The sequence below is a fragment of the Labeo rohita genome, chromosome 21 (genome assembly GCF_022985175.1).
Source record: "Labeo rohita strain BAU-BD-2019 chromosome 21, IGBB_LRoh.1.0, whole genome shotgun sequence".
Classification (NCBI taxonomy): domain Eukaryota; kingdom Metazoa; phylum Chordata; class Actinopteri; order Cypriniformes; family Cyprinidae; genus Labeo; species Labeo rohita.
Window position 1 is genome coordinate 21,243,281 of NC_066889.1, and position 27,598 is coordinate 21,270,878.

The 27,598-nt window shown below is 34.4% G+C and overlaps 1 long non-coding RNA gene across 1 annotated transcript in view; it reads left to right on the plus strand.

Moving 5' to 3' along the window:
- The first annotated feature begins 1,664 nt into the window (after positions 1-1,664).
- The window catches only part of LOC127152441 (uncharacterized), a 50,448-nt gene continuing 24,514 nt past the window's right edge, over positions 1,665-27,598 (plus strand). The window contains exons 1-2 of the long non-coding RNA XR_007825077.1: positions 1,665-1,915; positions 16,430-16,497. This is a non-coding gene — a long non-coding RNA (uncharacterized LOC127152441). The remainder of the gene's footprint in view (positions 1,916-16,429; positions 16,498-27,598) is intronic.

Sequence of the window (27,598 nt, forward strand, 5' to 3'; positions counted from 1 at the left end):
AGAGATTTCTCCAGAGACGCAATTTGCACGAATATAACAAATCTTTTGGATATCTAGATGTGTTATGTTTGCACTGGAGCACTCCTTTGTCTATTTTCAGTGAAGAATAATTGATGTGGTCCAAAGGCGAGGCCCAATAGGCTCCACCGCCCCGCTACCCTACATAGGACAAGCGGTTTGGAAAATGGATGGATGGATGAATGGATAGAATAATTGACGGCAGACCAGTGAACTGCTGACAATGAAACGCGCCCGAGTGGATACTACACCTCAAGTCAGAATTAATTTCCAATAATTCAATGCTTCAGAGTAAATTATTCTGCTTATATAGTGGTAGAGAATCTACTTTAAAGCTGCTCAGAATTTTAAGCAGTTAAACTAAACAACTTTTGAAAAAAAGTAGACTTTTTTTGACTTTTAATGTGTTTAATGTTTTATTTGATCCAAAGTACAGTAAAAACTGTAATTTTTACCATTTAAAATAACTGTTTTCTATTTTAATATATTTTTAAATGTAATTTGTTCCTGTGATTTCAATTTGATTTCCAGCTGAATTTTTAGCATCATTATTCCATATAATAATAATAATTTTAATATGCTGATTTGCTGCTCAAAAAACATTTACTATTATTATTATATTAAAAACAGCTGAGCAGAATTTTTTTCAGGTTTCTTTGATGAATATAAAGGTCTTTTGTAACATTCTAAATGTCTTTATCATCACTTTTGAATAAATACATTTTATTCAAAATCCCCCCTGGAAAGGTCTAAGACTTAAATAGATATTTTACCATATTTTTGTGTTACAAATTATGTAGGAAAAGTAATCGATTAATATATGTCAAGAGTGCAACTTAAAAAAAATCTACATAATAACATGAGTTCTGACCTTTGTCACAAAAAACTTTCTTTGTTGCTTTTTTCCCTATTACAATTTATAAATCATAAGAAATTATATATCAGTGCAAAACTTAAAATCTCATAATTCATCATTTGAAAGGCATTTTAAAATCAGACATTGCATTACCATGGAAAATATACATCAAAATCATATCACAAAATGTTTTCATTCATGAATTATAAAAATTTAAGTCTGGATAGTGCATTTTTATGCTTATTTTAGCAGCAAATCAGAATATTAGAATGATTTCTGAAGGATCGTGATTGGAGTAATGAACAGGAATAGGAACAGGAATAAATTACATTTTAAATGTAATTAATGTATTAATGTATTCAAATAGAAAACAGTTATTTTAAATAGTACAAATATTTCAAAATTTTCTGTTTTTGATGTACATTTACATGAAACTAAAATCACAAGAACTAGAATACTCCTCAAATCATATCAACTTTCCTTTAATTATTTAATGTACAAGATCCGCTCGGATGAACCGAACTTCGTAATGAATCGGACCTTCCAACACAACGACCGTTCAAGATGAACCGATTCACTAAAATGAATCGGAGAGCGTTTTATTAATTTATTTTTGATTTATTTTGATTTTTGATGAACCAGACGGCAGGGAGGTTGCACGCACAATATAATATGACATGAGAAACCCTGTATGTAATGTATAGTCGTTTAATTGTTGAAAAAAAGAGAAGTCTTTGCAGTTGCTCCGAGTCCCTTTAAGCGTTTCGCGCCATATGTGGTGAGCCGGAAGCGGATAGCGTTAAATACAACTTGTAGCGTTTTTCGTGAGTTTGGATGGTGTGAAACTACTAATTTCTCTCCTGTCAACAAGAACGGACACTGCCAAACGTCTCAGATAAAATATATAAAGAGAGAGGAATGTAAAGAGATCAAAAACTTGATGAAAGTTAACGTCTGTTAAGTGTTTCATCGATGGAGGGAGATGTGAGCTTCAACACGCCTCATACACAGTTTCTGAATGGCTTTGCTTCTGCCTGACAGGTAACGTTAAATATGTTGTAGAAAATTGTAAAAGTTGTTGTATGTGTTTGTTATGTGCGTGAGTGGCTTACAAATTAGTTTAACAACACTAAAACGTCCAGGTGCTGAAATTGTTCTCGCTTTCTTTCTCTGTAAATATAGACACCATTACAGAAGTAACGTTATAGAAATCTCTTATCTCTATTCAATGACATAATAGCTTCACAGACAAGTGACTGAATATAATGCTTACAGCTCAGAATTATCCCTCTGCTTTCCATGATTTCCATTTTCAGTGCGGAAACAACATCCTTTGCAATATGCCAAATGCATGTTTTTGTTGTCCTGAAATTGTTCATTATACTTTTGTATAACTACACTTTTTTCCTGGAAGAAACCTTTTGTTGTTAATCTATTCAAATTCAATTTTGGCTGAGCTTCCTTAAGGGTGCAAAGGAAGTGGAGGCTTGATTATTACTTGCCTTTATCTAAGATTTGATTTTGAAAATATGTGTTTGGATAGTTATTGTTAGTGTTGGCACCTGCTTTGTTGACAGGAGTAACTTGTTTGGTCTCCCACTGCTTCATAGTTAATAAGTAAGTGATCTATCATTGTGTCAGAATAAACCCCAGACGGGCTTATCAGTAAGCCAAGTACGCTCTTAAAAATAAAGGTTATTTATCAGCATCTGTGGTCCCATGAAGAACCTTTTTATTGTACCAAAGGTTCATTATAGTAGAAAAAAGATTCTTTATAGTGGATAAAGGTTACTTAAATTATTAAGATGTTCTTTACACTAACAAAAACATCATAATTTAAGCATTGCTCACTGATGGGTCCTTTGTGGAACTGGAAATGAGATGAAAGCCGCCTTTTGGAAGCATCATACTACTTATTACCTGAATGTTTTACCAGACAAGAAAATAACTGGACATGAAGTATTAATTTGAGTTGACATTATTGTATAATATGACAAGAGCGGGACTGTCGGTATATCAGTTGGAACTAAGAAATCTGATATTTCTGTCATCAATTCTGTCATCATTTACTTCCACTTGTTTTCCATACTTTGGTAGCTGCTGTCAGCTGTTTGGTTACCAGCTTTCTTCAACATCTTTTGTGCTCAACAGAAGAAAGAAACTCACACTTGAAGGTGAGTAAATGATGACAGTTTTCATTTTTGAGTGAGCTTTCCTTTTAAGCACCTTGCTCAATGTCACCCTTAACTTGAATCTGAATCCCACATGCTTTGCAAACAAGCAACAACAGTTGTTCAAACCAGAGGCATTAATTTCTCTTTGGGGGCTTGCAAGCATTTAGATGGATGGTGCTCTGCTCTTATGCCAGTGTTATTTTGAAGTCAAGCACCCCATTCAGCCGGTGTGGGAGGTGAGCATTGTTGGCTCTCAACCAAACAGGTTTTTCTCTTCCATCTGGCCTGTCATTGTGATGTAGACACTCGTGTGTAACATCAGTGGGATGGATTCTGAAGAGTGTCTGCTGGTATGCTGTAAAGAGTTCACAAGGGACATGACATCTGGCCTTGTCACAGAGCTGTGCCATCATTGAATTGCAATGACAACACTGAATAAAGCAATATGAATCACTTTGCCACTGCATTTAGGTTTGCAGAAATTTGTGTGTAGCACAAATGTATAACATGTTAGATATTTGTAAGTTCATAATACATTGAATTAGCATTGACTAACATTATATTTAACACTTAATTAGTTGAAATTATTAATATTATTAATATTAGGCATCCTTGGTTTGAGCAAAGATATATTTGTGCATGAATGATCTGTGCTGCTAACTTTGTCTACTTGGATGGATGGAATGTGTGGTTGTCTAGCAACCAGATGTTAATTTTGCGGTGTTCCAAAAGGTCATTTTCCATTTGACTTCAAGGGAACCCTGGGTGTTAAGACTTGTTTGGTAGAAGAAAACCCATGAAAGATTTATATGATTTAAAAATCCACATTGTTTTATACATATTTTGGACTATGGAAGGTGCCGTTATTTCAGTTATGTAAAATGGTTGCACTCAGTGAGCTACCTGTTGCTAATTCTACCGCAACACAAGTTGGAAAATAAAATACTGATGCCATGTTGTGCGGCTTTCGAATGTAATTTCAGTAAAAGAACAACAAGAGAAGCAATGTAGGTCTTCAATGCTTTTCTAGCGCTAAGAAGAGGAGAAAGGAATTAAAAGATGCCTGTGGATGAATAAAACTACTTAAAGACCTGTGTTATTGTTCTCTCCACTTTAGCCCTGATGCCTTTGAAGCTTTTAGTGGACCACAGCTACTGAAAGAGCTTACAAACAGCAGAGACAAGAAATTCTAGATGCCGTCCTGGCAGGATGTAAACGTACGGCGCTTGTCATGGCGCCACAGCCACTGAAGGAGTTTCTCAGCGATATCCAGCGGCGTTTAGACTCTTTGGGGGGGAAAAATAAATGGTACGGCAAATGGTTGTGTTGCAGTAAAAATAGCAACATGTAGCACCAGTAGCTCACTGACTGCAATCTTTTCACATCATCGAAGTAATGACACTCCCCATAGTCCAAAATATGTAAAACAATGGATTCAGCCATAGAGGTCTTAATACCTGGGGTTCCCTATAAAGAGACTTGTGATTGTCCTGATGTGGATCCACAATGAAACTTTTTTTTTTCTTCAGTATTCACACTTTAGGCAAACTTAAGATCTTCTAATGATCTGTACTTGAGAGTTTTCTTTTTTTTAAATTCTTTCTCTCTTTCTTTCTTTCTTTCTTTCTTTCTTTAAGTTGAGTTGTCGAGGAGCGGTGGGCAACAAATTTGAATCAACTCCAAATACTTGAGCCTTATCATGTGTAAGGTGTAAATTTTTCAATTATGGATTTAAAAATTCCATTTCACTGCTTCATATACTTGCTGGATTCCACTAATTACTCTTGCGGTTATTTTTATTATTACTCTCATTTTGACCTGCAATAACTTTTTATCCTTATGCTGGAAACTTACCAAACTTTGCATACGTGAGTGTCTACAGCTAATTGCTTATTATGTATTTTTGGGAGGGATGGAATGTATGGTTGCCTAGCAACTAGCTGTTAAATTTGCAATATTCAAAACGTCAGAGACATTACTTTGAGCTGGAGACTTCATACGAAAGTCCCACTCCTCATGGGGAGCCAATTTGCCTCAAGGACCCAGACGTTCTGGAATGAATTTTTTCCCCCCAGTATTTTACACTTGTGTAAAAACCATTGATAGTAAAACTTTCAAAAAAATCTTCTTCTCATGAACTACTCATCCCATGAATCTAAAATTTTTAGGCTTTTCGGCTAATTGCGTCTTGAAGCTATATTCGTATGAAGAGTTCAGATGCAAAAGCCTCTAAATCCATCTGACGTATTCCTTTAAAATTAGCATTTCTTTCTGGCTACTTTATATAGGTTTGTATGTAAGTACTGGTACTTCTGATTGGGCTGAGGCTGGAATTTAGCAAGTTTGAAGTAAAAGTATTTGATGGATGTATAGTATGTGTCAGGAGCATTCACTCAGTATCAATATCTCATTTTTGACTGAGATGGCTTTTAGCTAGTTTTGCATCTGAACTCTTCATATATATTTATTTTTGAATGCACATGAACTGATGTTTAAAGATTTGTTATTGACTTATTAATGAAAGTCTGCAGTACTTGAGTAGTATAAATAGCAGTGCAGACATTCTCAGTCTCTCTGAGCTGTCATGTGCCATTTTAACAACCCACATTACTAGAATAAACCTGACAGGAAGAGTGGACAGCATCATCATAATGATTACCCGCTATAGGTCCAAATCATCATTATCAACTCCTGACAGAAATAAAACATCTGAGTGCACAACTGTGCTAAATTGAAGCATAATTGCTCATTTTCACTGTTTTGTCAGCTGTTGTGTGTGTATGTGTGTGTTTTAATCATCCATCCCAGGCAGTTTAGTTTGCCATAATGAGCATCACTTGTGACCTCTGGCTAATCCCTCCCAATATGCAGTTCTGCCATAAACAGAGAAAAGTTCTAGATGCTGCATTTGCGGCTTTAGCAGGCTGCTCAGCTGTGAAATAGACCTTAAACTGTGAGCAATTACTTCATAATAAGCCCACTGCTTCATCCCAGCAGACCCGCAGAGATAATTAATAAATTAAATTTCTAATTACCAAATTCTGGTAAGCTATTTGTATGTTGGAAATTAACTGCAGAAGTTTTCAATCTGGCAGTTGTACTTTCGCTCAGAGTTGAGGAATAATAAGCGAAGAGATGCTCCTTGTACGTTTTCCTCCTTCTGCTACTTTCGTTTTCTGCTTGTATGGAAACGGAATCCATTTATCTTTCTGTGCCTAGCAGAAAAGAGCAGTAAATTATTACCTGAGCAGATGTGTGTGAATATGAACCCCACATACAATGAGTGAGGACATTTTAGAAGAAACTTCTCTCATACAGATCTTCGTTCACACTCTGGCCAATTAGCAGGAATCTTATTCTATATGCGTCTTTACCAGGGCAGTACATCACTGTCGTCCATGGATGCGAAATGAGCGTAGAGCTGAATACTTTGGCTATATCTCCTCCTGCCAGCTCCCCATTTTTGGCAGGCCATCTCAGGGGGGCTGAATCATTCATTTACTCGACTTTTCTGTAGTGGCATCTTCCCACTGAGTGGGTAATGAAAAATGTCACTTTCAAATGTCTGTTTTTGCTTCCTTCATATTTGTTATTATTATCTATTGTTTATCTCTCACAGTCAGCGTCTTTTCTCCTGTATTCTCTTCTTTGTTTTGAAACCTGAGATTGTTAAAATGTCCTTTCTCCTTGTTTTTGTGGCTTCTATGGCCTCGCTCGTCTCTTCTGATTTATTCTGGTTGTTACCATGGAGGCGTGAGATAGCACAAAGCACAGAGGGGCAGATATTCAAACGATGACCGTATTTGTCCTTGTGTGTTGCTGCTCTTTTGACTTGACTTGGATGTGTTGTTCAAGGACTTCTCCCCTTCAGTAGTTTATACGTCTGTGTTGTGGTCATGAAAGTGTCTTTGTGTTGTTCACTGAGGCACTTAGTTATTACTTTGCATAATTAGAAAACTTAAAAAAAAGATCTTTCCCTTTTTAACAAATGCCTGTTTTCACAAAAAGTGTACAGAGTTTATTGTCCCTCAGAAATGGATGACCATCAGCCAAAACGTTCGAAAGGGGCACGGACTCCAGGACTGACGTTGCATATCCCTGGCATAAACTATTGTACATTGCACATTTTTTCACACGCATGCACCATATTGGTATTATACGATAGACCTCCTCATTCCGAACAACTTTGCCTCTAGAACCACTGCTGTCAATCAAACTGTTTGTTAAATGATTGAGAAAATGTAAAAAAAAAAAAAAAGCTACTTTTGCAAACTAGTAGTAGGTTTTGGAAAAAACACGTAAGTACAATTTTCTGGACTCTCTAGGTTAATAATTATTAAAAAATTTTGAAATTTACCATTTGGGAAGCTATAATGGGGTAGTTTAGCAAAGGGCCCTGTCCAAATATACCCAAAAGCCTAAACGAAAACTCAAAACTTAACGAAACCTGATGGGCACATGCGACAGGTGATTCTAAACAAGCATGCAAAGGTTTAGGGAGATCAGACCACAGCTGGTGCTATAACACTCATAAACATCAAAAAAATATTTCTATGGTAAATTAGCTGTGTTTGCTAAAAAGGTTTTTTTTAAAATTATTGATTTAGGTGGTTACAGGCATGCTAAATAATATGTAATGTCTTTTTTTATATGTGCTTAAATGCCTTAAAAGTGCTTGAACCCCAGTAATTGCTGCTTGCAGCTATATTTAATAAATTATAATTAATTTTTAAAAAATAACAACTAAAAAATTTAAATCAAGTCAGTTCAAATAATTTTTTCTTCTATCTTTGATTGTGTTAAGCTTAATGAATCCAGTCAACACAACAATATTTGAAAAATGAATGAATGAATGAATTAATTAATAAAAAAAAAATGGAATGAGAATTTTCTTGTTTACCTTACTAAATGATGTCACTTTCTAGGTATTGCAGTTTTAAAGTTTTTTTTTTTTTTTTTTTTTTTTTTTTTTTTTTTTTTTTTTTTTTTTCTTAATGTGGACAAAGCACATTTTGTAAATCACAGCAGTAACAGAGTTATGTAAAAAAAATGTGGGACATACTAAATGTATTGTTTTCATCAGTAAAATCAGTTATTAAATGGAAATAGAACTGAAATATGTTGAATTTTCAAATAATTGTTTAATAATTTTCAAATAGCTGTCAATAATAATTGTTTTCATGAATTCAGTTTTTTTAGGGAGCTAAGTTATCTGAGGTGGGACAGGTCAAAATAAACCTTTCAAATGACCCACATTGCATCTTACGTAAATTAAATACACTCTTATCTAACACGTCTGGTAGTTCTAATTAAAAAACAATGCAGGATTTGTGCTTTTAATACTTTAAAAAGACAGCAATGGGACACCAAAGTTGTAAAAAGTGCCACAAGGCACTGAATCGCGGAGACAGAAATAACTAGTTTAAGAATTTACTTGAACAAACTAATGCAATTAAATAAAAGCAAATTAAATGTTTTATTACAGCAATGTTTTTGCAGAGACTAATGTCTCTGCATTGCACATTCATCTACTGTATGCAGCCAGCCGCAAGCATTAGCATACCTTTTGTAATTTCATATTATTATAGCAATCATTTTCTTTTACATTAAACCCTGTAATCTAGATGAAAATGGGCAATTTGGGGAAAGGGAAAAAAAAGCTTAGGAATGATAATAAACTCCTTTTTTACATCCTCTTATTCTTAGCTTCATACTTAGACTATGAAATTAACTTTCCCCCCTCTCATTATATCATGCATATGGATCAGAGGCCAGTGTTCTGATTTGTTTTATTGACTAATAATCAAGGTAATGAATAACCTCTTCTGTCTTCTTCATCACAGGCTTTGATCGCTTTGTGTTTGATGAAGGAAGCCTTGTGCTGGCTATGTGTACTTGTAATGGCCCGACTAATTAAAAGGGGAGTCAGTCTAGTAGGTTGGACGGCAGAGCACTGCACACACCGTCTTGCTGTCAAAGGCCTTCTTGTCTGATGTGTTTTTCTTTAATCTGATTTGTGTAAGATCTAAAAACTGTGTTAATAATGTATACCATCCAGAATATTCATGATTAAGCAGGGCAATAAGAATAAAAGTAAGATGGACACATTATACACCTTAGCAGTCTAGCTCATCAGTATTAATTAGGTGTCAACTCACTGAAGGCAGGTAATCAGAGTTGGATTATCATATCTGTGTCTATTTTAACACAACTTTCAAACAAAGTTTAAAACTAATTGAAACATTGCTTAATGTACAAAAACACCCTTACCAGGACAATAAAAACAACACCAATGCAAATAACGCAACAATAAAACAAAACTATAAACAGTAGAACAGCAATTTGCATACATATTTAAGCCACATACTGGAAGCTTGGGGCATTTCATAATGATTATTTCCTAAAAACTGCTACTTCAGCTTACTCTTCTTCTCCCTGCTTGTTTTTCTCTTTTTGGTCAGATCGTTTCTTTCTGTTGTCTGCCTGCAGCGTTCAAAATCAAGGCAGTCTTATTTTGAGTAAGCGCATGTTAGTAGAAAAAAACAAACATGCCAAGCCAGATTTTTTCCTACAAAAATCAGATATTGTACTGCGATAGTGCAATGAAGTCAGTTCATCTCAGCTTTGGAAAGAAAATGTAAACAACCACACATGTATAATTGGATTGGAATAAAACCAGATGAAATAGTTGTGATGGGCAAGCAACATATCTGATGAAAAAAAAAAAAAAAAATTACAGTGATAAAAATCTGAGAAATTTCAGAGGAAGTTTAAAGAAAACTTTGGTCCTTTGAAATACAGAACACATTATTGTATTAAATATTCTCTTCTAATATTAGGAGCTTGAGTAAGTTTACTATTTTTAGTTGAATGAGCTGTAACAGCTCAGCACTTGCTTCTTGCTACAAACAAAAATAATCAAATAAATAAAACCTTTCTTGTGATAAGGGGAAAATTTTGTCTTGGTAAGGAGGCTTCTTTTGGCAGGTGCAGAGACCAATAGTGTTTATCTCATAATTAAAATCCTCTGGATGCGAGTGGATTATGTTGAATATATATATAATCTCCACTTTAGACCGTCCCAATCCTTTTACAGAGATGTTAATATCCCACAATAATGTGACATGTACATGCTCAAATGTATACTTAGGCCAAACATCATAATATGGTACAAGCTGAGAGTCAATACTTTTACAGCACTTTTTAATAAACAAATGTGACATCTTTTTTGAGGGAAGGAGTTTTAGATTATAGAATTACGTGCCTTAGTGTGTATCACCAGTCGTTTTCATTGTAAGGCTTAAAAAGAAAAAGTGTGGTAGTATTTGTTGTATTAAGTGTTCTCCACTGATTTTTCTTTTGCTGGTTCATTAGCTATTAGCTTGATCACTAAATTCTTAGATTTATGCTTAAAACTCTTAATTTGAGAGATACAGTCTGAAGCATGTTCTAAGATGTTCTAAACTCGATAGACTGAAGCTGTTGTGCAAAGAGAAAATATCTGTTTGTTTATTCATGTGTTATTTTACCTCACTCAATATCTTTTTATTGTTTTCATATTTTTCCTCCGAAGCATTTGGTTTTTCACAGCGGGTATAAGAATATATTTCCAAGTGTTGATGTTAACAGAGTCTCTTCATCCTTTTCTGTAGTCCTTCTCATTAGGCAAAGCTGCTTGGGCTCATTGACCAGAGGCTTCGCATCAGTTGTTTCGTATGTGTTTTGAGTCATAGAATATTTTCACATATAGTAAGTGAACCAAACAAAGTTCATTTACAGGGAACCAGCTGCAACTGACCTTAATGCTGTTGGTTTTTGCAGTGTTGTCTGTCTGTCTGCCTGTCTGTCGTGTTGCCTTGCTCAAATTTAGTTAGACTTGCAGTTTTATTTTTAGCTGGCCTGAATAAGTTTCTGATAAGATTTTTTGGAAAAGTTTCTTTGTCTTGAGGAGCACAGAGTGCAGCCCTAGTCACAAAGCCAGTCACTGATGTTCTCAACCTCCTTGTCAGGAGGACATTCGCCACTAGTGTCGTTCCAGACCTCTTCTCCTGCCCACCTGCACTTCAGAGCCAAACCACTCCACTCCCAAACTGCAAAGCAGTCAGACTTCAGAGTGGCTGTCGCTTTAAAGGCAAGTCGCCATTCAAGTGAAAGCGACTTCCTAGGAGAATTCACTTTGGTTTTGTGAATTCTGTTTGAAGTCTGTTTCAGAGCATTGTCTACTTCAGACACAGAACCAATTGAACACGACGCTCTGTTTATTTTCTGCCTGCTAGCATGATTTGTTTAGGCCACTGCTAAGAATGTTGTGCTGAATATGGTCTTATTTATTGGAATGTTGTGATCAAATTCGTATTGTTCTTCATTGTATGTGATGTAGGTTTCTTCTAAACATACATCAAACTTCTTGCATATGGACTGCTTATGAGTAAAAGGAAAAGTTTTGTGTCACAGTATTGATTTAGTACTTTTGATATAGCTTGTAATAACTTGTAATAACATTTTCTGGAAGATACCATCCTTATGAACATTGATTAAAAAAAAATTGCATATTTATTGCATTCCTCATCTACACACTTGTCCATAGAACACTTGTACTAAATACTGCTGTACAATTGTACTAAATACACATTGTACAATTGTAAATCGTAAGTCTAATTTTAACTTTCATATTAAATTAAAAATATCAATTTCATAATTTCCAGCCACATTTACTTTTATAATAGTGCATTTAATAGGCCCAAAACCTGTGATTACATTTTTGATTGTTATTGTTAGAGCTTTGAATTGATATGGATGTGCGCTAATGAGCCTTTGAAACCGCATGCTATTTTCCCCTAATGGCTCCTAATAAGTTTATTCTCTTACACCCAAAGGGATCAAAGGAATTTTGCTTAAATAAAAGTAATTCTAACACAGAACGTTATTGTGTTATAATTTGCTTTGATTATGGGTGGCCTCCTGTAGTTGAACATTGCTGACTGACAGCTAAATAGTTTGCCTGCTTGTTTTTCTCAAAATAGTAATGCTTATGTGATATCACAGACTGTGCATTGTCAGCTTGTATATATGTGGCTCTTTTGATTTATTATTTTGTTTAAAAGTGTTGCTCAAATGTACTTGAATAAGCAGTTGTTAATACATTACTTGTAAATCTAGTGCTTTTATTCCTGATACATGCTAGCCCAGATTTCAGTGAATATTTAATTGCGTTTTCCTTGTAATGTTTGGCACAATGGTGCATCATAAAATAGACACTCATGGTGAGATGGCTGAGCAGGACATAATCAACTCCCACACAGTGTTTTTGAAGATTTAAGTACAACTCCATCCCAGTGTGAATCTAACAGCATGGTCACACTGTTAGTTTTTGGGCCTTTTTAGTCATTAACGGGCTAATTGAAGAAGAGTTGACTTGCAATCTGCACATCAAATAGCCACATGCCACAAGAAAGCATCCTTCACGCTAACCAATAAAGAATTTCTCCGCATTCTGCTCACGAGCTGCGCTCGCTGTCCAAGGCCCTGAGGAATTATGGGCCAGGGCAGCTCATCTAGCTGGGGCAATTCAGCAGGGAGCTTCTGCTGTTTGAGTAAGCAGGACAAGCTAATGGTACTGTGGCATGCCTGACTGATCATTTTGTGTATTTTCCTTTTATTCTATCTTCATTTCCCTTAAACTCTGGTGGCGGCTCACTGCTGTTTTTCTTTTTTTCCTTGAACAGCTTGCAGTTGGCTGCACAAACCTGGATCCAAATCTCATTGCGTTCTGAATTACATAGAATTAAGCTTGATTTTCCAGGCTACAATTATACTATCACATTAGTTCAGTGATTGCAATCCAGCAAAGAGTAAGTGAACGTGTGCTTTTTCAATACAAGTCCATCTACTTTGATTACAGGGTTTTATTAAGTGTAAACAATTGCAGCGGTGCCAAAACTTTAACTTTTTTCTTGCTCAACAGAACACCTAATTCATCTTAGCAAAGATTGATGCATATTTTTAAGAGTGCTATCAAATGATGAATAGGTTTATTAGTTGCCAGATTATATCAGAGGTTCTGGTGTAATTGTAAAGGACTCATGACTGCACAAGATAAGAACATGGTGCACTAATTTAGCTCAAAATGCTTACTATCTGACACAACCATTTGAGACCTCCCATTTGACACAAAGGTTTGATTTTCAAGGTTATCTCCTACTTTTTTTTAATATCCTGCTAGATAAAATCCGATATGACAATAATACTGATTTATAAGCTTTGATACAGCGACAATGTTTTGATGTGTTATTTGGTTAGTTTTCAGAGCCTATGCTTAAAGTTATTGCAGGGATGACATCACTATATAATACTGGAGTTATAAGTGCATTTTTATTTATTTTCTTATTCTGTTGTCACCTAAATCACAGAAAAACTTTTATCGGTATTAGATTCCTCCTCAGGCATTGGTGATCCAAATTTATACCCGTGTCATTCATTTTTAAAACCCTTTTTGCCGAATTATTTCCAAATCTTAACTTCATCTGGAGTCGTTATGCACCCTGGAGAGATGAGAGGGCCTATGACACGGCTGTCAGGACTAATTCCAGTGAGTAGCAGTCTGTTTGCTGTGTCCTTTTTTTTTTTTTTTTTTTTTTCAGAAAAAGAGGGGGTGAGTAATTTGTCCATCATGCCACAGTGGACAGCAAGACGGGAGTGACTTCCTAGATTTTAGAAGGGCTAAACAATCCCTTTATGATTTGACTGTAACAGTAAGAAAATTGATGAAAAACTGAATATGAGGATTCCTGAAAGAACTTCTGAATTGTGCATGTTGGGTTGAATTTATTTGAATAGTAATTATGCTCCATAGTGAGCTGAATATGAACTGATTTGGAGTGGGAATCCCTGTTGACTAAATAGAGAGAGTCCTGTCTGCTCACATTAGGATAGGTCGGTAACCGTGCAAATGAACGCCATCTCATTTCCCACTGATGTAATTAGTGAAATTAACTGGATGTTGTGATTTGTCTTTCCGTTCAATTAGTCATTTATATCTAAACTGCAAATCCTGTGCGGCAATTTAGAAAATGAAGCAAATTATCCAAAATAATATTCAAATAATATGTCAAAAGCACAGTTTGAGAGGTTAAGAAAGAGGCCAGGTATGTCCATTCAGGTCCCAAATGAACTTTGCTACAGCTGCCAGTGGCTGATAAATTGAGAAATTGTTTTTTTTTTTATCAGCCAGGTATCTGTATATTTTTGTGTATTTTAGTTTTTTTGCCCCTTTTTTACAGAATTGAGAAGAATTGTGCACTTGTTATGGCATGTTTACTGCCTGTTAAGCTGTGTCACTGCCATTATGTATCATTTTAATTAATTAAAGGTTCAAGCACGTAGCACTGAAACCCTATTGTAATTGTTAGAATGGTCACGGATCAGCAATCTCCGCGTAAAACTGATCGTACAGACCAAACTGTAAGTTGTAGAGACTTGAAACTTGGATGGATGGTAGTACTCACAATGTCTACAATGTCACCAAGGCTTGCCCCAATTCGGCCTGATGGTGGCGCTACAGCGATCAAAACTACAAAATCACTCATAACTCCTAAACCGTCTGTTGCAGGCTCAAGTGTCTTATGTCGTTGGAATCCTTGGCTCGTGTCGGACAAAATGCATGATTTGCTAAACTTTCGTTTATTTCGGATTTTTTGAAAAGCCTACTTTTGCAAACTAGTTCTAGGTTTTTCGCCCCGATCGGAACCAAACCAGTGCAGAAAGTCAGAACCAGTGCACAAACTCAGAACACTTACGTAAGAGCTCAATCTGAGATCATAGGAAAAAAAATTGTGGAGCTTGGCTACTTGGTGGCACTATAAGAGGGAAAAACATGACAAAAATGGCTATAACTGCGCAACCATTTGTCCTATCAACATGAAAATTGGTCCAGTGTGCTACAAGCGTCTACAAGGACATTTGCGGGTCTAAAAAAAACATGGCCGGCATTGGCGAAATTTGAGCACCTGTTAGAAAAGGTTAACGGAGGCCAGTTGGAATGAAACTTGGTGGGTCTGTTTGATTCACAGCCCCAAAGGTCTGAGAGAAATTTGAAAGAATTTTTTTTTTCAAAGGCGTAAATGATTGTACGCCATGCGGTTATTCGCACATACACACAATATTCGTGCCTCTAGAACCAAACTTCTGTGTAGTTTTATTTAACTATTGTTTAAAAATGACTATATGGCTGATTTAAAGTGATCCCAAAATAGGTTATAAATTAAAAATCCGACACATAATTACTAGAGGCATCGGCAATAATCAAAAGGTGAACATTAAGCAATTAAAAAAAAAAAAAAAAAAGTAGTTCATTATTTAATTATTATTTATTGAACTTACTAATAAATGTTAATTTATAGGACATATTAATGTTAATTTTCATCCTATTTTGGGTAATTTTAGGCAAGAAATATAGTAATTTTTAAGCAATAGTTCAGTTAAATAAAACTACCCAGAAGGTTGGGTTAAACATTTAATCTAACTGCTGGGTCGAAACAACCCTGTCACTGGGTTTGTACGTATTTCAGTGTATGTTCCTGTTGCAAAAAGTTGAAAAGACAGTTATATCATCTAATGTTGAAGTACTGCTGTCTGGTTTTATCTAGCTTATTCAAGCTGGTTATCGTTTAGTACAATGAAATTATTGTTGTTGTTCTCCACCACTGATTGTTGTATAATAGTTAGTGAAGAAAGAGAGAAAGGAAAAACAACTTAAAGTATAGAAATAAAGGTGAGAATGAACATGTATAAAAAGATGCATAGCATAAATAAAAATCTATTTTTATAACTCTCATTTGGCATTTGGTAATTAATATATTAATTACATATTGAAACTTATCATATTGAAACTGATATTGCCATTATCAGTTGTATTGTAGTAGTGTTAACATTGTTCCTCAACTGCAAATCTAAAGTAAAACTAATAGTCACTCTCATTATCTTTTTCCATCAGCTTTTGGCATCCTGTCTTTTGAATATTCAGTCTAAAAAAGCAACTTCTGTTTTTTTCATAGCTGCCATGTGAGGTCAAGCTGTAAAAGCTTCCCCCCCAAAAAACTTAAGACAGTGGTGTCATCGCAGGCTTACTGAACTTCAGAACAGTACATTTTTGATGGGCCTACAAATTGCAATCCTCTGTGAAATAAACTAAATTATACGGTTTGCCTCAGTCTTTCTGATTGTCAGCTTATCACACGAGACACGTTTTTGTTCTCCAGGGGATAAAAACAGCTCTTCTCTTCCTGAGATGTGACGGGTGGAATGTGATGTGACTAGAACAGATTCTGATTGTTCATCTTAGGTACTATTTGATAGTGTAACTCAGATCTTCAAACTTTTTCAGGCGAAGGAGCCCTTGATGGATGAAGAGGTGGAGTAGGACCCTGGCCTGTAATAGTGTAACATATTAGTGTAAGTACATATTTTACTGAGATGCTGTACTATTCCTTTTTTAAATGCACTTTTGTACCATTTTATTCTATATTTATTTTTGTGTATTTAATTTAGTCATTACTAGGTCATTTTTCACATTCTATGCCAAACCCAAAAGTGACCCTGGACCACAAAACCAGTCATTTCATTAAGGGTAATTTTTTGACTAAATAAGCTGTCCATTGATGTATGGTTTGTTAGGATAGGATAATATTTGGCTGAGATACAGCTATTTGAAAATGTGTAATCTGAGGGTGCAAAAAAAATCTAAATATTGAGAAAATCGCAAATTTATTTTGTAGGAAATTTGTATTTTATTTTATTTTATTTTTTTTATTATTATTTCCTTACCAGAATCATTTTTTTTCTCTAATAGAACTCAATATGAAACTAAGGTGAGCAGTGTGTTTGTTTTTTGTTTTTTTTTTGTTTTTTTTGTGGTGCAAATTAACAGTGGTAGAGCATAGCCTGCTCAGCTGAGAGACATTTATTTGTATGAATTTCCATTCTTTTTTGAAGAACATTTTTAATTTTAATTTAAACAACTTTAAGTTTAATTCATGAAATGGATCTTTAATTTGTCCATATTTTTGAACAACATTCTAAGTACTATTTATTTAAAATTTATTTTTCAATCAAATGTATCTTTATTTTGCTAGAGGAATTTATTTTTTATTTTTTTATTTTGAGTTTTCTATTGTTTTCTTTTTGGATAACATTGTAAGTACATTGTAAGTAACATTGTAGTTTTCACTGCATTTAGTTTCATTTAATTATTTAATTTAATTTAATTTAATTTAATTTATCTTTATTTTACTAGAGGAATTTATCTTTAATTTTCCATTCTTTTTGAATTACATTCTAAATTCTATTTATTTTTAATCAAATTTAATTTTAATTAATTCATTTTTTTTATGGAATTTATCTTTAATTTTTAATTTCTTGCTTTCCTTTCTTTTGCTATATTTATTTATTTTTTCCCCTTTATTTTCCCACTGTTTTCTTTTTGAATAACATAAATACTATTTATAATTGAATTGAGATTTATCTTATCAGAATAACAAGGTTATTCTGTTTTATAGAAACCTGTATATTTAATTTAGTCACATCCAAACCGCAATGATGGTGTTTGGTCTCTCTGGTTGAAAACAAATAACAATTATATTATGATTTATAGATTTCATTTACATAGCTCAAATCAACCTTTGAAGAAAGCTGTGATTTACAGTCACAAAGAGGCACTGCCATAGAGCACTGCTTTTGTATAAAAACAGCTTTTGGTTCAAATGACCCCCTGCGTGCATGACCAAGGCAAGTCATTTTCATTTTTGGAAAATCCCTGCAGCCGAATCAGTTCTTGCCCAAAGCACTATATTTTGAACCAGCTACTGCTTACAAATTCATTTAGAACAGATCAATTGGACAAGTGTGATTCTGACTGGTAGCGTTGATTTCTTTTTTCATCCTGGTGTGAAATATACTGTAAATTATATTTCCTTTTCTCCATACATATAGTGAAAGTGTCCTGAAATTATTTCATCCAAACCTCTCTCAGGGTTTCCCAGTGTTACCTACATGGCCTGCAGCCTTGTCAACATTACATCTCTGTTTAACCTGTCATTCTTCTCTCACACTTTATGAATTATTTACACCTCCAAATAACACAAAAGGCCTTTTCCAAAGCTTTCCTTTTAGCCGTCTTATAAATGATTGAAATCCACTTTCTCCCCAGGCGCAAACAGACTATCCAAAGGCTAATTTTATTGCAAACAAGATGAAATGAACTCTGGCACTTAATGGTATGTTGTTCTGTTTTTCAAATTTAATTGATGTTTGCTTCTCTTTGTTGAGCGTGTTTAGCCTCCTTTAGGATTGTAGGAAAGCTTGTTATTGTTTTTATTTTTTTTTTGTATAAGTAGGTTGTGTTACTGCAAATGTCATTTTATGTGCAGTTTGTTTCACTGCCAGTTACTTCTGTTTTGCTTGCTGCTACATAATAGCTTTTCTTCCTTCAGGAAAAATGGTTGACATGGTTATACTTTTCGCATGAAAAATAGTATAATTAAATTGCGAAGAACAGAATAAGTGGCATAATGTAGCATTTTTGAGAAAAAGGATATGATGCTGGTAAATTCAAAAGAACATTTCTAAAAGCACGTCTGTGGTCAGTACCTTCAAAAATTATATGGTAGCAGACACAGACAAAGACCGTTGTGATGTAAGAGACATGTTTTAAGAGCAATTGTAGCCTTGAAATACAAAATAACACCTGAAAAATAGCAAAATAACAGATAGTAGAAAATGAGAGTACAAACAGTTCTTAATCATTTTTACAAGAGCTTTCAAAACAAAGTTTGAAATAAAATGTACTTTGTTTTCTCCATAATTTACATTCCCTGTGGCAGGCTGACCTAAGACAGAGACGCTTTTTAAAGAGATAGTAAGATCATGTTGGATGCGAGACTATGAACGAGCACCCGTAGGGCTTCAGCTTTGCAGATTCTGTGCCAGACCTTATGGTTGAATCATGCAATGTAGATTTTCAGCTTGAAGTACGTTCCTTCTGGCGAACTATATGTCACACTGGTGTTATTTGAGAGGAACCCCATGGTGTCCAAACAGCCCTGGGTTTGTCAGCAGGAACGTTAGCTATCCATCAAGACGCTTTTACTGCCTGAGCTCAACTAGAGATGAAGAATGTTTGTGGTAGATAACGTTCATTTTCGAGGAATGAGCCAATGTGGAGCACATTTCTTTGTTTTTTTTTTTTTTTAGAGAAAACCTTGATAAATTGTAAGTAATAATCATGGACATTAGTGAAACATAGGTTGTTGTTCCTCCTTCAGACTGAATTACAGAACAGTATGCTGAGTGATTGATCTAGTGAATTAGATCTGTCTGAAGAAAGTTGCCTGTTATCATTGTCGTTCATCTAAATCACAGTTACTCAGCTGGCACAGGACTTACCCTAGCTAAGATGGGGTTTAGCTGTACAGCATGACCAGCTTGTAAATACAAAAAACCCCTTCAAAAGAGTTTTTTTTTTGTAAGTTTAAAAATTTTCTTTGCTTTAATATTCTAAATCATATTTAATTTAATTAGTTTATTAAATTAATTTAATTAGTTTCTAAAGTTAATTTAATTAGTTTATTTAATTGTATTTTTTCTTTTTATTGTTTCATTGTTTTCTTTTTGAATAATTCTAAATACGATTTAGTTTTCATTGCATTGTATTTTATTTAGATATTAAATTTAATTGGGTTTATCTTTATTTTACTACAGGAATTTATCTATAGGATTTTTTTTTTTTTAAATCAAATTTATCTTCATTTTACTTGTACTTGTCCTTGTACTTTTAATTAAATTAAATTAAATTAAATTAAATTTAAATGTAATTTTATTTAATTCAATTTTTAATTGAATTGAATTGAATTGAATTTAATTTCATTTTAATTTCGTTTTAATTTTGTTTTTATTTTTTCCTTTATTCTTCCATTTGTTTTTTTGAGAAACATTTAATTTATTATTAACATTTAACATTTAATTATTATTTAATTTCATTTAATTTCATTTATATTTATTGTACTAGAGAAATTTATCTTTACATTTTCATTTTTGAATAATATTCTAAGTCCTATTTAATTTAATTAAATTGCATTTTTTTTTTTTTTTTTTTTTTTACATTTTATTTTAATTTCTTTGCCTTTATTTTCCCATTGTTTTCTTTTTGAATAACATTCTAAATACTATTTAGTTTTCACTGCATTATATTTAGTTAGTGTGTTAATTTGATTTATCTTTATTTTACTAGAGGAACTTATCTGTAACTTTCCATTCTTTTTTTAAGATTTTTGAGATTTATTTTACTTTACTGGGGGAATTTATCTTATTCTATGCTGATATGCTCTGATTTATTAAGTCTACAGATGTATCCTGACTGTTATTCTCTTTTATAAAAGCCTGAGAGGACAATCGTACATACAAAAACGGCGGAATCTGATAGAATATGTAATAGAACATTTTACATGCGTTAATTCTTGTGAATGTGAAATGGCAAACCCTTATGTGAAGCCAGTTCCGATAAACCTGAAAAATAGAAATGGATAAGCAGGAGTGGGAAGGATGTCGCTGTGTACCGAGCACAAAGCGGCCTATTCCACTGCTCACAGAGATGCTTCACAGACAGGAGATACAGTGAGCAGTCCAACTGTGTGTTTGTGAGCGAAACTTCAATAGGTAGTGGGTATGCAGTGCAGAATACAAGCATTTCATCTCTTTAATTCATGCAACTGCAGCATAGCTGCGGAGGAGTTTTGATGAAAGCTCAGTGTTGGCTCGTTGCGAAGCAGAGACAGGTTCACAGGACATTTCTGAATCACAGTGTCTGTCTATGCTCCTAACAGACAGAAAAAAAGATACAACAGTCTCTATTGGCTTTGCATTTACCGACAGAGACAAACGGTCTTCTTTTGTTACGACAAGCCCGTCAGCTTGATCAAGCCTGAAAGGAAGGGACATTCAAGCATGACTCGCATATGCCTGCTTTGTATGATTTCAAGTTATGTAATTAAGTTTAAGGCTTTTATTATGATGATAAAAGAGAGGCAGACAAGAGCATAAGACGTTATGTGTGCTTTATTTTGTAAGCTTGGCCCGTTTAATTGCTCAAGCTGAATATGAAATATTTTGCAATTACATTTGGGAAAATTAGTTCTGTGTGATGAATCTGTTTAATACGATTATTATCTCAATTAGTCCTTGCTTCCCACATAAAACTTATTAATTGAGACTCAGGCTACAGTTGTTCTTCGAATGTTGTAAACTAATTAGCTCAAACGATAATTCTGTAAGAACTGGGTACCTTTCTCATTAGTGGCATAGCTCAGTGAATGCCATTAAGTCCATCTTATAAAGCATCTACAACTTTGAAGTGCGTCCCAAATCTCTTATTGCTAATGAGCCACACAGTTTTTAGACAGAAGTTCCTTAGAATTGAAGATAGCATGAAATAACCGAATCTAATGGTTGGTGGAGTGTCTGGTGCTTTTAACGCTTTGATACAGATCTCTATACACGTTTTAACTTCATGTCCTTGGAAAAGTTTAAGAAGTGATGTATCCGACCTTCCCTAGGACTAAATGCTTAAACTGTCTGTTTCAAGAACATACAAGAGTAATGAAGTCGGACAACTATTTTGTCAGAATGAATGGACTGAAAAAAAAAAACCAAACAAATGTCATCATAAAGAAACGGTTTATATTCCCTGAATAGTGTCCTTCTCTTCAAAGAGAGTTCTGTATTTGTTCATAGATGTAAGTATTGTACATGTCCTCCAGCTATTCAGTGGGGACTGGAAACACACTGCTCAGAAATTTAGTAAATTTAAATGGCATTCAGTCATGAAATTTGCTTTCATATAATGAATCTCGAAATTGATTTACCCAAAACATGCTCAAATGCACTGTCATGGACCAAATTAGGTTTTCTAGCACAACGTTTAAATCAGAGTCGCAGCTGAGAAATAAGAAAGTAATATTGTGAGATATAAAATTATTTATTGTGAGCTATAAAGTTCTGCAGTATAATGTGTTGTGAGATCTCGACACTTATGGTTTCATAATTTATAATGTATGGTTATATATATCACAACATTATGTTCTAATCTTCCAATTGTACACTGTCATATGGTGAGTTAGAATTGTGAGAGATAAATATTGTGAGATACTTGGAATGAACTGTGAAATAAAACAATATTGTGAACTATAAAATTGTCATGAACTATAAAGTCATATTGTCCAATATCAGGGCTCTACAGTACGACCTATGCAACTATGAAAAAATATACAGTCAGCATATTTGCGTTTGTGCTGAGGGGAGCTTCAAAGGTTTCGATGTGTTTTTGCAACATTGAGTAATGTATCACAGACATATCTCACAAATCCTTTCATAAACAAAGTGTAGAGAGAGTGTAAATAAGAGATTCATTGTAGTGTAGAGAGCTTCTTTGATTATAATGGAAGTTTGTGAGATCGCGATGAACTAAGATGAGTGACAGCTTTTAATAATTTTTCGGAGAGATTGTAAATGAGGTATTGATTTAATACAGCAGTTAAAGAAACAAGAAGTTAATATTAAGTGACTTACATTATCTGCTATAACACTATTGCCTGATTTTGCTGTATTTCGATGTCAAAAATAGTTTGAAACAAGTCACAACTGAGCCGCTGCACATCTTCATTCAAACACAGCTGTGTTTCGTTTATAAATGAACACATAATGAACACTTGCTTTATTCCTGCATGAATCAGCCATTCGAACGAATCAAATGAATAATATGATTCAGTAATTAAATCAGTGACTTGCTGCCACCTACTGGCAGATTTAGTTTCAAATTTTATTTTTAAAACATTAATCTCAACATAAATTTATGAATTTGATTGCACTCATGCCACCTCTGAGCCTCATTAAACATATGAAAATACACCTACAAGCCACTTTTGTGTTCTTTTATGCCACCTCTGTAGTACAAATGAATTTTGTTAATACTGATTTCATTTGACTGGTAACTTATTCTTATTCTACTTGTTCTTTAAGATGTTACTGTTTGTTTACAATGTATTACATGGTGAAGCTCCTGCATATATTACTGATCTCTTCATTCCTAGGAATTGCTCTAGAACATTGCGGTTTTCCAATAGCACAATGCTCTCTGTGCCTCGATCTTGTCTGAAAATATTGTGAGATATAAAAGCATGTATCGTGAGCTGTAAAGTTGCAATTTTGAGCTAGAGTGAAAGGTCATATTTTGAGATGTGTTGTGAGGATAAGAATTCAAATGGTTAGATATACACTACTGATCAAAAGTTTGGGATCAGACAGATTTTTTTTTTTTAAAGACTTCTCTATGCTTGTCAGAGTTGCGTTTAAACCCCACAGTAGTAATATAAAATATAATTGCAATTTAAAATAATGGTTTACTATTTTAATATACTTTAAAAACTATTTTTTCCTGTGATTCAAAGCTGACATACAAATGTTTAGGGTTTTTTGTTAAATTAATAATAAATTAATAAAAAGAGAAGGTAAAGACTTGTATTGTTAGAAAATATTTCTATTCTGAATAAATGCTGTTCTTTTTAACTATTTATTCATCAAAGAATCCTGACAAAAGTATCACAGGTTCCAAAAAATAAACAGCACAAATGTTTCCAACATTGATGATAAATCAGTATATTGGTAATAAATCAGAATGATTTCTGAAGGATCATGTGACTCTGAAGACTGGAGTAATGGATGATAAAAATCCAGCTTTGCATCACATTAATAAATTATATTTTGCAGTATATTAAACAGAAAACCTTTATTTTAAATGGTAATAATATTTCACAAGATTACTGTTTTTTTCTGTATTTTTTATCAAATAAATGGAGCCTTGGTGAGAATAAGAAATGTTGCAGTTGTGAGATATAAAATCATATAGTGTGATATAAAGTAATATTTAACATAAAGCTGTAGTTGTAAGATATAAATCTAACTCTTTTGTGTTTACCTTTAATAGCTTTGTCCTGCTACTAACATCAGCAGGAATCTCTGTGTATTTTTTTCTGTTTCGCTCTTATTCACATAAAATAAAGCTCTATTTTCTGCACACCCCTGTTAGCTGGAATGAGTAATGTGTCTGAATTTTACAGCTGCCAAACCATCTTTCTTAGTAGTTTAGCTTGGGGAAAGACAGCTAGGGGTGAAAGCAAATGAGACACTGCTGGTCTATGGCTTAATGATGGATAGACCATTGTTTTAATGTCCTTGTTGTTTTATACTTTGTGGATGTCAATTAATTTGCCATTTGTATTAATGGAGGTCACTGTTCCTCTTGCCACAATTTTGCCCCAGGTTCAGTTATTAAGGCACCACAGTCGTGTTGCAAATGAGTCTTAATCAGACATCAGTGTGAAATTCATAAGCCTTCATGACTCATTTGTGTAATACAACATGACTGCACCCCTTGTGTGTCTGGCTAATATGATTATAGAAAGCCAGCACCGCAGATTGAAGGTCGCATGAGGTGGTAAATGAATTGATACGTGGGCATACTGTGTGCAGACTGCACTGAAATGGGTGTCTGTGCTCAGTTTCTAAGCATGCAGGTGCTTTATCTCGGGTCCAGTGTTTGCACACTGAGGAGAGCGACTCCCATGGAGACAATTGAGTGTGTGTGTGTGTGTTCCCCTTGGAATATCCCCACTGCACTTCGCCCTGATTGCAGCAATTATGATCAATCCAAATAGTTCAGCATGCATATTAATAACAGTCATCTAAATACCCTCATCATCATTATGCGATTATTAGTTCACTCAGGTTGTACGTAATTACTCACGGATCAAAAATACGTTTGTAATTTATTCAGCTTGATCTCAGTTGTTTATTTGTATCTCATTCTCTTAGTTATTTCCCCAGGAGCATGAAACGAATTCTCCAAATGTACAGTGTGAAACAGCATTTCTCAAGTGTTTTTTAAAGATGCTCACCAGTATGATCTCTGTTACTAATAATGTAATATTGTAGGGTGACATTTTTAAGTTGCATAAGACAGAACCGTTCATCACAAGCAGATTTAGATTTTTTAGGCAGTGCATTGTGAGGGTTGTTTTGCTTTGATTTATTGCTCATAAATGGGTATTGCAGTTGGCAAAAGCCCAAGCATGTATCATTTGTATTTCCAGTTTATGGATCTCTTTATTAAGTTATTGTGTTTGGACCTTGTTGAGCATTTAAAAATGAGGTGAGAACTCTACAGCTGCACAGATCCTTTAAAGTAATTCCCTTCACACTGTGGCCGTGGTGGAAACACCTTCAGTCAGCTATTTTTAAAGTACATTTCCATTCTGTTTGAATAAAAGAAGACAGAAATACACAGTTATTTGTTAAGATTGTTTCATTAACATAAATGCAAAAATATCCAACAACAATGAAGTGTTATAAAATTAGAGCATAGAGATCAAGGTGTGTTATCAAGTTGTATAGAAAAGAGCAGCGTGAACATTGTACTAAATCTTTCCTTTTGTGTTTGCCAGAGGCGAGTAAGTCTATGGATTTGGATTGGTGTGAGGATGAATAGTTTGAAATTATTCATTTAAATTAAACAGTTTGATTTCATCTTATACATCTCATTAGATCCTTTCTTCCCTGAGATTTCCTGACCTTTAAGGCGCAGTCTGGAAATGCAAGTATTGCACGACTGATAATCAGGAAACCAGGAACAATTTAAGTACAATCTAAGGACTTGCATGCTGTTCACCAGAGTGGTCTAGAAACTGGTGTTATCACTGAGGCTTACATAAATGAGGGTAACTCTCAGATCTCCATGATTCTGCTGGGGAACAGAGATCAGACACAGAGGCTAGGACTAGTGAAACCTCGAAAACAGGTTATGCATTTAAAGACAGCAAAGATTGTAATTGCCGATGGCTACGTTTCAGAGCGCCCTCGAAGTTGTTACATATTCTTTTTGATGGATCTCTGTGTTTATAGAGCTCAGAGCTGTATAATGATTCACCCCAGAAAGTCGCTTTAGCGCTTTCCCCATGTTTATAATTATGCCTAATATGTGAGAAATTTTTTCATCTTCAGCCTCAAAAGCAGTATACACACTGTAAGAAGTGAAAATGCGCAGTGGTTTCCTTAAGGAGCAATTTCCACCTGATCTGACCCATAAATTGGGTCTCCGTTGGCAGAAATCCAAAAGTTCTTAAACTGTTTGCATGGAAAATATTTTTGTTGTCATGAAAAAGTGACCTTAAATGTTTGTACAGCATATCAGCATATTCATGTAAACAATTCCTATTTCCTTAAAGGATTAGTTTACTTCCAGAATAAAAATGATCTTCCCCCATTTCATCCAAGATGTTTACGTCTTTCTTTCTTCAGTCGAACAGAAATTAAGGTTTTTGAGGAAAACATTCCAGGATTTTTCCTCCGTATAATGGACTTCAGTGTGAGCCAACGTATTGAAGGTCCAAACTGCAGTTTCAAAGCAAGTTAGAGGAGAAAATGAGATGGAGTTTTTCACCCTACCCTACCTTTTTGAACCAAAGTACCCAGACAAAGAACTAACCGCATGTGACCTTTCAAATGTGATAACATAATGCTTGAAGTCGTGGACGTGCATTGCAGAGCTAGTGCAAGACGAGCGTTTGTGGTTAAAAAAAATCTATATAATTTTGACCTATCCTTTCGCTACACAAGACCCTTATACTTATCCTCGGCTGGAATTGTGTAGAGCCCTTTGAAGCTGCATTGCAATGGCAGTTTAGACCTTCAACCCGTTGGGTCACGTTGAAGTCCACTATATGGAGAAAAATCCTGGAATGTTTTCAACAAAAACCTTAAGGTCTTTTCGACTGAAGAAAGACCTGAACATCTTGGATGACATGGGGGTGAGTAACTTACAAGGAAATGTTTATTCTGGAAGTGAGCTAATCCTTAAATTGTTGTCACTAAACAGTCATTACTTTAATTCTATAGTTTTAGATTCACAGTTAAAACCTCGCTTGGGGCTCAGTTACTTTAAACTCTCATTTCAAATGTCTCCAAATATACTTGCAAGTGTGTTTTATATTCAAGTATGATGCCATATTGATCCATTAATTGAAGCAATAAATATTTTTAGTGAGATTTTGAACTGTGTGCGCTGCTGACATTTCTGCCGCTTGCTTGGCCAGTCTCAATTTCTGGTTGGTCTCCAGGCATTTAAAAAAAAATTAGACATTTAAATTCCATTATCTGCCAGTTTTTAATAACTGTTTTTGTATTATTCATATGAAACCGTTCAGAGTTTTCTGTGGACTAGCCTAAGCCTCAGACATCCTCAGACATCTCACATAAGAGAGAAGTGGGTGTGTTTGAAGAAGCCAGACCCCTTTGGGGGACACATCTTAATTTTCAGTACCGCATATTTAACCTAATCCAGTCAAGTTAATTTAGTGTTTAATACTATTTTGACCTGAATAAAATTGGTTAATTTAGACGTTACCAAATGAAGCGCTTTTGTAGAGTATCCAGAGAGTTTGCGTTGTTTGAA